Source organism: Tenrec ecaudatus, chromosome 6 (assembly GCF_050624435.1).
Source record: "Tenrec ecaudatus isolate mTenEca1 chromosome 6, mTenEca1.hap1, whole genome shotgun sequence".
Classification (NCBI taxonomy): Eukaryota; Metazoa; Chordata; class Mammalia; order Afrosoricida; family Tenrecidae; genus Tenrec; species Tenrec ecaudatus.
In genome coordinates this window covers 127,452,130-127,462,612 of record NC_134535.1, presented here as the reverse complement: position 1 = coordinate 127,462,612, position 10,483 = coordinate 127,452,130, and the positions used below count along the sequence as shown (strand labels likewise).

The 10,483-nt window shown below is 45.4% G+C and overlaps 1 non-coding gene across 1 annotated transcript; it reads left to right on the top strand.

Moving 5' to 3' along the window:
• Positions 1-7,509: 7,509 nt before the first annotated feature.
• LOC142452239 (small nucleolar RNA SNORA38) lies at positions 7,510-7,640 on the top strand. The gene has a single exon (XR_012785263.1). It is a non-coding gene; the product is annotated as a small nucleolar RNA SNORA38 (small nucleolar RNA).
• Positions 7,641-10,483: the final 2,843 nt, after the last annotated feature.

The window sequence follows — 10,483 nt, the reverse complement described above, 5'->3', positions numbered from 1 at the left end:
GTAAGGTCAGCGGCTCAAACCCACCAGTTACTTCTTGGAAGAAAGACAAGGCTTTCTTGCTCCCGTATTCATTTACAGCCTTGGAAACCCAGAGGGGCAGTTCTACTCGGTCTACAGTATCACAATGGGTTGGAATCGACTTGATGGCAGTGAGTAAGTATGAGGAAGATGTTTTAAAAATGAACCTGTTTAAAATATTTACACTGTAAAATTAACACTGATAACCCTCAAATTTTAACTTCTTAAAATGGTGTCATGCACAAAGTGGAGACCTTAGGTGATGCAAACAACTCACTAACAAAAATGTTGGCAGTTCCAGACCACCTAGAAGCACCATAGGAGAGCCCTGCAGATGTACTTTAAAATGTTTGCCATCATTGAAAGCCTTGCAGAACACAGTGCTACACTGACCTCGGGGATACAGGCACTGTGAGTCAGAGCCAGCCCTATGGCACTGGCTAAGTAATGCACAAAATAACTTCAGGTTTGATCATTGCTATAGTTTATTGTGCCAGCCTGGCCGATAAACACAAGTAGGATTAACTGAAGGGCAGAGGGATAAATGGCTCGGTGAGCCTCACCTTGGTTGTTCTGTCCCTCAGTTTGAAGGGGTACACTACCTGTGGGATGCCTAGCCTGTGGACTGTGTCGCTGTAAGTTAAGGTCCCTTTAAGCCCACACAATTGGAATGTTCGTCTCTGGAGCTGGGAACCGACAGTTGATGACAGTTGGGGACCTGCCTTGCTGTTTGCTGCCTGCGTATATATAGCCCAGCTCTTTCTACAGAAGGGGATTGGCAACTGGCAGCTCTCAAAACTTGAAGGACTGCTAGTGTCTCACTGCTTTATAATTTAACTGTTAATTTCTTGTATTATCTATCTGTATATTATTTAACGGTTTATTTCTTGAATTATATATCTATCTTTATAAATATATTTATATATAATTACTAGCAATCTGGTTTGTCTCTCTAGAGAACCCTGTCCAATACAATCATAAATATTTATGTATCCTCAGCTATAAAGCTCCTTGGGGGCACTACCAGGTTAGTGTCAGACTAACCACAAGGTCAACAGTTCAAACCCACCAGCTGCTTCTCAGGGGGAAGATGAGGCTAATTGCTCCTTAAAGATTTATAGTCTCAGAAGTTCTCTATAGGGTTAGCTACGTGTAGGAATCAGCTCAGCCGCAGTGGCTTGGCTCATTTGGCAAATCAACCTAATTGTGGGATATGACCTTAACGTTTAATTACATTTCAGTTCTGTCTGTGCCTCTCTGTGTCTGCTGACAGCGTCGCTTTATTGGGAGATAAGCCTGTAAAAAGAAGACTTACGTCAAGTGGTGAAGCATCCCCCTCCAATTCTCCAGGGAATCCCTCTCCGGCGCTGCTCCTGCTGCTTTGGTCAAGCTCAGAATCTTACATCTAGAGAGATGGTAACGGTGAATGGCTCCTTGGGGGGTTCAGCAGGGAGGCTGGAGGGAAATGGGGAGCTAATGAGGATGAGTACAAGAATGAGGAAAAGAGATAAGAGGACCTGATACAAAGGGCTTAAGTGGAGAGCAAATGCTTTGAGAATGACGAGGGTAAAGAATGTACAGATGTGCTTTATACAATTGAAGTATGTATATGTATGGATTGTGATAAGAGTTGTATGAGCCCCTAATAAAATGTTTAATAAAAAAAAAGAATGAGGAAAATGTTCTAACCCGGATTGTGATCACCACTGCACAACTCTCCTTGAAGCGATGGAACAAGAGTATGGCATGTGAAGGAGCCGCCATGACCCCTGTTGGGGGCCGGAGGTAGATCAGAATCTTGGGCCCAGGCTTCTTTCGCGTCAAGTCAGCCTCTGAGGCCACAAGCTTCCTCTCTGAATCAGGTGCAGGCTGTCTTTTCAGAGATAACTGCCATCACCTGCTTCTCCCTGCTCTGGCCTTCCGGTCCCTCCAGGCTCCAAGGGGAACGAACAGCTTCTCTTCCTAGCGCACACATCTGACTTGCGAGCACGCCTCGAAGGTGCGGTGTGTGCAGTCGGACAAGTCCACCCTCAGCCAGGGGATCGAGGTCAACATCCACAGTGATAAGTCCCACTGAAAGTGGGTGCCTCTGAAAGGATGTACCATTGATGAGACATGATGAGAACAGGGCTCCAGACTAACCGTGAGAAGAACCATCAGGCAAACCCCAATGGGAAGGCACACTATAGTCCCCTGACCCACATGACTCAACACAGTCCAAGGGCTTCAAAAAATAAGCAAATCTGAAAAACTGTCACAGCTCAGAGGGACCGAAGGTGACATCCTGACTAAATACAATGTGAGATCCTGGAGGCAGGAAAGAGACGGTAGAGGGAAAATGAGCAAACCTGGATGATGCATGGGCTAATAAAGTAACAATACGTCCATATTGACTAACAGTGGCCGACATGCCCTGTTGGCGCAAGATATATGGGGAAATAGGGGAAACTGGGCGTGGGCTCTGTGGGCACCCTCTGTACCGCCTCTGCAAAATGCTGCAAAGCTAAGAATGTTCCGAAACAAGTGGGTCGGGTTCTTTTTCATGACTCTTGAATGAGTGGTTTGGCTCCATCTTTACCCCTCTCCAAAGCACCACGTACCACACCTGCCTGAGGGTGGTGTACCAGGTACACGAGGCTTGACAGGCTCTGCTCTGCCACTTACCGCCGAGGTGTCCCTGGGTGAGTTCCTGGAACTCTCTGAGCTTCTGATTCCTTTACGTTAGTGGAAGAAAGGGCGTGTGGATAACAGTCTCTGTTTCGTGGAACTGTTGACAAAGTGCCTATGTTCAGCTGCGAGTACAGGGCCTACATCAGAAAGCACGCGCTCTGACCTCTGTGACCGAGATAAGACCATCTAAAAAGAGAAGTTCCCATCAGGGACCATAGCTGTGGCCACAAATCATACCACTTTGACGGTTGTCTCCACCTAAAGAGGATGGCGTCCACGGGGAGGAGGAGGAAGGGGATGTCTGGGAGAGCTCCTGGAAGTGGCCATACCAGGGAGCCTCCTGGGAGTGCCAGGGGAAGTCCAGGGTGTTGCTCTGGTCACTACAAAGGCATGCTGGTCTCTGTGCTCATGACCGGGGCACCCTGCTCAGCACAATGCCCGGAAGGGCTACTTACGGTTTAGCAAAACAGTGTCTGCCACCTCCCCGCAGGGCCCAACAGTGATTCACCAAATGGTGCAGATGCACCCCCACCTTCACCAAAATCAAGGACTGGGTCTTTCAGGGCTCCAGCGCCCCCCGCAGCCTGAACATAGCAAGAGCCATCTTAAAGGGGCCAGGGCAGCAAGAACTGGAAACAGCCTAGTCTTCTGTAAGCAAAGCAAGCAGAGATCTACGACAGCCCTGAGTTAAAAGTCATAAAACTTGGGTGTGAGTCTCTAATTGGTGGATGGCTTCTGCAAGTCAGTCAACTTGTGCATGCATCAGCTTCCTTGCCCTTGAACAGGAGACACGGGGCCTGTCTGAGAGGGCTGTGGCCTGGGGAAGATCAAAGATACCGTGTGGGTGTGAGTGCCCCCCGAGCCATGGAGCACCCCGGCTTCACTGCGTGCCGAGCACCTTCCAAACAGATCTTACAAGACAGCACAGATCCTTGAGGACAGTGGAGGAAATGCATTTTGTGTTTTCAAAGTACTTTCACATACAACCCATGGAATTTGCAGGTCAGGACCGGCTCTTTTTGAAAGAGGAGGAAATTGAGGCCCAGAGGGCTGATGTGATTCTCCCAAAGTCAACAGGCTAGGGGAAAGACTGGCTTTTTTAAAAAATCATTTTACTGGGGCTTGTACAATTGTCATCACAATCCATACATCCATTGTGTCAAGCACATTTATACATTTGTTGCCATCATCATTCTCAAAACATTTGCCTTCTACTTGAGCTCTTAATATCGGCTCACACCCGACCCGCCACTGTCACTCCATCCCAAAGCAATGGAACTGGACTATCCGACTTCACACGAATCTGGGGGCCGGATGCCTCGGTCGGTTCCTGCCTGTGGTTAAAACTTTAATCTCTCTGGGACTCCATTGTCCTCGGGTGTAATCTGGACAGAATAATCATGAAGGGCATTCAGTTTGGTTCCAATTAAATTGTGGCATGTCCTGTGGAGTACGTGCTCGCTGGGAGACCAGTCACTCTTCTCTGTGCTGTGTGCTGAGAGTGACCGCTCACAAAAAGACTTATGGTCTCAGAAAACCCTATACAAGGTCAATGTGAATCGGAGTCAACTCAATGGCATGGATTTGGCTTGGGGGTTGGAAAGGTGTACAAAGGGGCCCTGGTGGTGTGGTGGTTGAATGAAGCATTTTGCTGCCAACCGAAAGGTCAGTGATGTGAACGCACTGGGCACACCAAGGGAGAAAGAGGTGGCCGTCTACCTGATGAAGATTTGAGCTGCAGACACCCTAAAGGACATTACAATTTCCAAAGACCCTATGAATGTTACTTATAATTGCTCAAAACGCTGATAATGCAATCACTAAAGTGGACCAAACGAGCCCTGGTGGTGGAGTGATTACTCTTGGGGCAATGACCCTCCAGGTCAGCCCTCTGCAGGAGAAAGATGGGCCTTTCCACGCCTGTAAAGAGTTCATCTCCAAAACCCACAGGGGCAGCTCTACCCTGTCCTATAGGGTCACTGAGTCAGCATCAACTTGATGGCAATGAACTTTGAGTGAGACAGCAGAGCAGGATACCTATGTGACTGCTGATAGGTGCCATCAGGTCACTTCCAACCCACAGCGACCCCACGTACAATAGCCCGAAATACTGCCCTGTCCTGTGCCGCACTCACAATTGTGTTTGACCCATAGTTGCAGCCACTGTGTGAATCCATCTCGCTGAGGACCTTCCTCTTTGCTGCTGCCTCTACTTTGCCAAGCATGATATCCTTCCCCAAGGGCTGGTCTCTCCTGGCAACACGTCCAAAGTACAAGAGACAAATTCTCGCCATCCTTCCCTCTAAGGAGCATTCTGGCTGTACTTCTTCCAAGACAGATTTGTTTATTCTTTGGGCATTCCATCGTATTTTCAATACTCTTCTCCAGCACCATAACTGAAAAGCATTGATTCTTCTTTGGTCTTCCTTAGTCAATGTCCAACTTTCACATGCATACAAAGCAATGGAAAATACTAGGGTTTGAGTCTGGAGTTGGGACTGCTGCTTCCCTGAACGCTGATTGTGGACCCAAGCAAGATGAAATCCTTAACCACTTCAACCTTTGCTCCATTTATCATCAGGTTATCTCTTGGTCCCATTGTATGGACTTTGGTCTTCCTTACATGGAGTGGTAATCCACACTGAAGGCAGCAATCCTTGATCTTCATCAGCGTGTGCTCCAAGTCCTCCTGGCTTTAAGCACATCGCAGGTGGTTAATCAGCCTTCCTCTAGTCTTGAACTCACAACCTTCATCGTATAGCCCACCTTCTCTGATTACTTGCCAGCGTGCAGGTTAAATAAGTATGGTGAAGGGATACCACCCTGATTTTAAACCAGGCAGTGAGCCCTTGTTCTGTTCATACAACTGCCTCTCAATCCATGTACAGGTTCCATATGAGCACACGTACATGTCATCCATAGTTTGCTATGGTCCACATAGCTGAATGCCTTTGCATAATTAATAAAACACAAGTAAACATCTTTCTGGTGTTCTCCCTTTCAGCCAAAATCCATCTGACATCAGCAGTGACATCCCTTGTTCCACATCCTCTCTGCATCTGGCCTGAATCTCTGGCAGTTCCCTGTCAATGTACTGCTGCAACCATTGTTGGATGAAGTCCAGCAAAATTACACGTGATAATAATGATCTAGCTCCATAATTTGAGCATTCCAATGGGTCATCTTTCTTTGGAATGGATACAGATATGAATCTCTTCCAGTTGGCCAAGTAGCTGTCTTCCAAATGTCCTGGCATAGATGAGTGGGTGCTTCCAGTGCCTCATTAGGGATACATATAAACCTTGTAGAGATGCGATGGATTTTGAACTCACACTTAACCATAATCCCTAACCTAGGAACAATGAGTTCTTATGATTCAGCCCTGCTCAGTACTTACCCTCATGAAGGGATCGCCGAATATATGGGTTCTAAAGCAAACTGTGATGAAGAAATCAGATGATGGTGCCTGACTATTAGAAAGAATAACATCTGGGACCGGGGTGTGGGTGGGGTCAGAGGAAACCAGCTTCTGACAATCGAAGGATCCATAGGCACAATTGTATGGCAATAATATATAAAGATTATAGTACAGTCATAGAGAATAGGAGAAATAGGAGAGAAGATAAAATAGAGGAGTCAGACACATTTTATGGTAGCATGCTCACCTCAGCTCCTCTTGGTGGTCCATGTGGAGGTGGGAGAAGAGAGGAGGAGGGCATCTTTACAAACTTGGGCTATTTGTAGGTAGCCATAAGACATGCATATTCAGGAATTGCGTACCTCACAAGGTGGATGGTAACTATAGTAAGGCCCCTGAGCTCACAGGGGAGGAAACCTGATACCTGCATAGGGGGAAGGTATGAGTGGGCTGGGTGACACAGCTGGAGGAGATAACAGAAGGATATCTGCTCTTACAGGGAGATAAAATCAACCAGGTATTCACTTTAAGGCAGCCTAGCTGTTAGGGGAGAATCTGTGGGAACGTAATGTAAAGCAGGATAATGTACTTGGACTTTATCTCTAACTTAACAAAATGGTGGCTTTCCTACTGCGGAATACTAGCTTTCTAGATTCCCTCTATTGTAAGTTAGGGAATGTTGTCCTTATCATATTTCCCTCAGTGTTAGTTTCCCATGGGAGGGGGTGGTTGAATTTTTTTCTTAAAACAAGCAGTCATCTAAGTGAGGTGTCAGCTAAGCCCACATGGAAGAAGCACATCAGCCAGTGTGATCCAATGATTGTAAATAATAAAATGCAAGATTATAGGAGGGAGTTGTAATCGAGCTTAAGTTCTGAGGATCCAGTTTACAAGGCTATGGAAGGGAATGAACGCCCAAGTCCACTTGCAGAGGCTGCACAGGAATTAAGCTTCTGTTGAATTTCCTTGTGCCATCGATGTGAAAGCCTCACTTTTAGATAGAGTGCTTCAGAGAGTGAACTAACACAGGAATACGAGGTTAAAGTTTAACATCTTACCATGTATTTTCCCTTTTGACCCATTTTTAATTTGTCTAGTGTTTCTTATTTTCTGCTTTCTTTCCAATTGAGGTTTTTCTGTGTTTTATTTTGTTATTGTTTGGGGGAGTTTTTTGTATCATCTTCACATGAAATCCAGGAGAGGTGCATCTATAGAGATGAGATGAATGGTTTCTCGGCTTTGTGACAGAGGAGGTTGAGGGGGGAAAGGGAACGAATGAAAATGAGTACAATAATAAGGAAATGTGTCTCAATTGATTGTGGTGATGATTGTACAACTCTTTTTTATATATTCAACCATTGAATTGTAAGCTACATGAATATATGTCAATAAAACTGTTTTTGTTCTCCTATAAAGGTGTGTCTGTTGTTCCCTGTCCTTAGATGCGTAAGAATTGGAGGCAAAGAAGTGTGGATTTGGAGAAGTTTGGGGCCAGCTTGCTCCTCGCAGACTCCAGAGTTCCCATCCCCCCCCCCCAAAAAAAAACACTGTTTTTGAAAGTGAGTTAAACAACTTACAAAGAAATGGAAATTTTACTTAACCTTTTAAAAATATTCTCATGCTTGCTCATAATAGGAAGTATGCAAATTAGAACTACACGCATATACACCATTGCGATTGGCAAAATTCAGACGTTGTGGCAAGGCTACGGAGATATGGTATTCTCTCATGGTTGGAGGGCGTAGACAAGGGCATAACTATAACAGGAATTGGAAATAGTTAGCAAAATTACATCTGCTTTTCAATGTTGACCCACAACTTATCCAGGGTGTTTCCCAAAAAGACTGTTAAAAGAAGTGGGGGCACAAATAAGGCAGAATTATTTTCATCATAAGACAGGAAACTATCCTTAAGTAGAAAGCTGTCTGAATAAATTACATGACAAAATACTATGCAACTAAATAAAAACAATGATGTCTACTTTCATATCACTACTATGGAATATACCTACAGTGGAGAAAGCAAAGAAGAAGAAAAATACAAGGTAACAGTCGGACAGATAAAAAATACAAATACAATACAAATACAAATATTTATGTTTAATAAAATAATAGACCATACGGTAAAGAAGGCAATGAGAGAATCAAATATATTCGTTAAATAGATGAGTATTAGCATTTTGTTTTGTAAATTTGACTTGGGACCGTTAAATATTTTGCATGATTATAAAATAACATTTGAAGTTTTTAATACATAATCTCTGAACATTGAAAATGAAATGAAACAAATGAACCTGTGTATGCAGTCGGTGACACAATCAGTAGCTTGAGACAAACAAAACTCACTGGCACTGAGTCAATTCCAACTCACAGTGACCCTATAGAATAGGGCAGAACTGCCCCTGGTTCTAAGTCTGTAGCCCTTTGCTCGGATAGAAAGCCCCATCTTTGTTCCACAATCACTATCTAAGTGACTTTAAGGTTCACAACTTGTATACATCCCTAGTGTAACCTAGTCTAATGACCAAAAGAAATGGGGAGGGGGAATCAACTGTTTTAGATCATCATATTGTTGAAGAGAATGTTGGCATTGTTAATCTGAGACTGCTGTGTGTTTGATGCAGGCAAAAATGAACAAGTAAGTGTGTGTTATTCTAATTCTGTCATCCCTAGTGTACTGAATAATTGAAAGGATTGTGATGGGAGGGGGGGGGGGAAGACACAAATGTAAGATAGAAGAGATTAAGTAAAAACTGTGTCATCTTGAATTTGAATTGAAACGATCAGATTTTAGGGCTGGTTGTTGTGTCCGGAGAGTGGCACCAGCAGGAGATACACATCCCCTCGTTCCTTCCTTCACCCATTCACTGCTTTACAGATCTGTACTGGCATAGGCACAGTCTCGGGCACCCACAAGTTGGGGGTCACTATGAGTTAGCATTGACTCAATGGCAGTGAGTTTACTGGTGTCTCCAATTGTGCCAAGCACGGAGACACAGCAGCGAATGGGCACCAACGGTCCCTAGCTTCCGAAACTTATAGCAGAGTGAGTGAGAGAAGAGACTACCGTGAGTACAGACTGAAAGATGGTAGGAAGCGGACAGGGGAAGGGAGGGGACGTGGATTAGAGAAAGCTAACATGCTGCGCACAGGATTAGCAGAAGGCTACAGCTTACACTGGTAGTCCTACCTAAAGCCATTTTAAATCTCCTCATACGTTCAGCCTCCAGTGAGTTCTTTTGGGTCAGTGACCCAAGAACATGTTTGAAAGTGCTCTTAAACTGGATGGTTTTAAGAACCAGCCCAGGGCAGGGCAGTCTCACCCTCCAGGGCTTCCTCCAGACAAAATCAACCAAACTCACTGCCCTCAGATCGAATCCCACTGAGAGCAGCCCTATAGAACATGGCAGAACTGCCACTGTGAGTTTTCAAAGCTTTTAATTCTTCAGAGGAGTAAAACGTCTCGTCTTTCTCCTTTGGAGTGGCTGGTGGTTTTGAACTTCCGACCTTATGATCAGCATTCCAATGTGTAACCACTATGCCACCAGGGCTTAATGGAAATTGTGAAACTAGGGGGACATAGTACAAGCCATACGACAACTAAGGCGCTCAGAGGGGCCTGAGCCAATCTTATAAACTTTTCTAATCTACAGCCATGGTCCGGTGCCTGCTTCTGTGGTCCTGCCCATACCAAAACCAAACTCACTGCCATCAAGTGAATGCTGACTCATAGCAACCGACCCCCTGTGGGTTTCTGAGACCTTTAACTGTTTACAGGAGTAGAACACCCAGTCTTTCTCCTGTGGAGCTGCTGGTGACTGTGAACGGCCGACCATAGAGATCCCAGCCCAGTGCATAACCACCACACCACCAGGGTCCCACTAGAATTGTAATGGATTGATTTGCTGCCAGTAATAATGTGGTGATGGGTCCCTCTTCTCCATGCCCCATTTCGGTGGCCGTGTACACGTGAATCCCTGAGCACCCGCATGGCCTCCTGCTGATGGTCTCCCTCATCTGGTCTTTGTCTTTGTTTTGAATGTGATAAATGAAGCTCTATTTGAATTTGGGGTCTCTTTTCTCCCCTAATACAGTAGAAAAGAGAAGGAGCAGGCAAGAAGAGAAGATGGGTGGAAGAGAGCCAAAGCAGAAAGGGACATTATAAACCACGCTGCTAGGGCATTCCAGAAAGCACGGGACCTGGAGAGGAAGCATTCATGAAGCACAGAGAGGCGTGCCCCTGGCCCAGACAGAAACTGGAGATACACAAAAACAACCGACAGACAGAGTAAGAGGGTGGGTGGAATGAGTAAGTTCTTGTTTTGTTGACCCTTAACCACCTTCCCTTTACTCTTGACTAGGGTCACTTCCCCAGCTG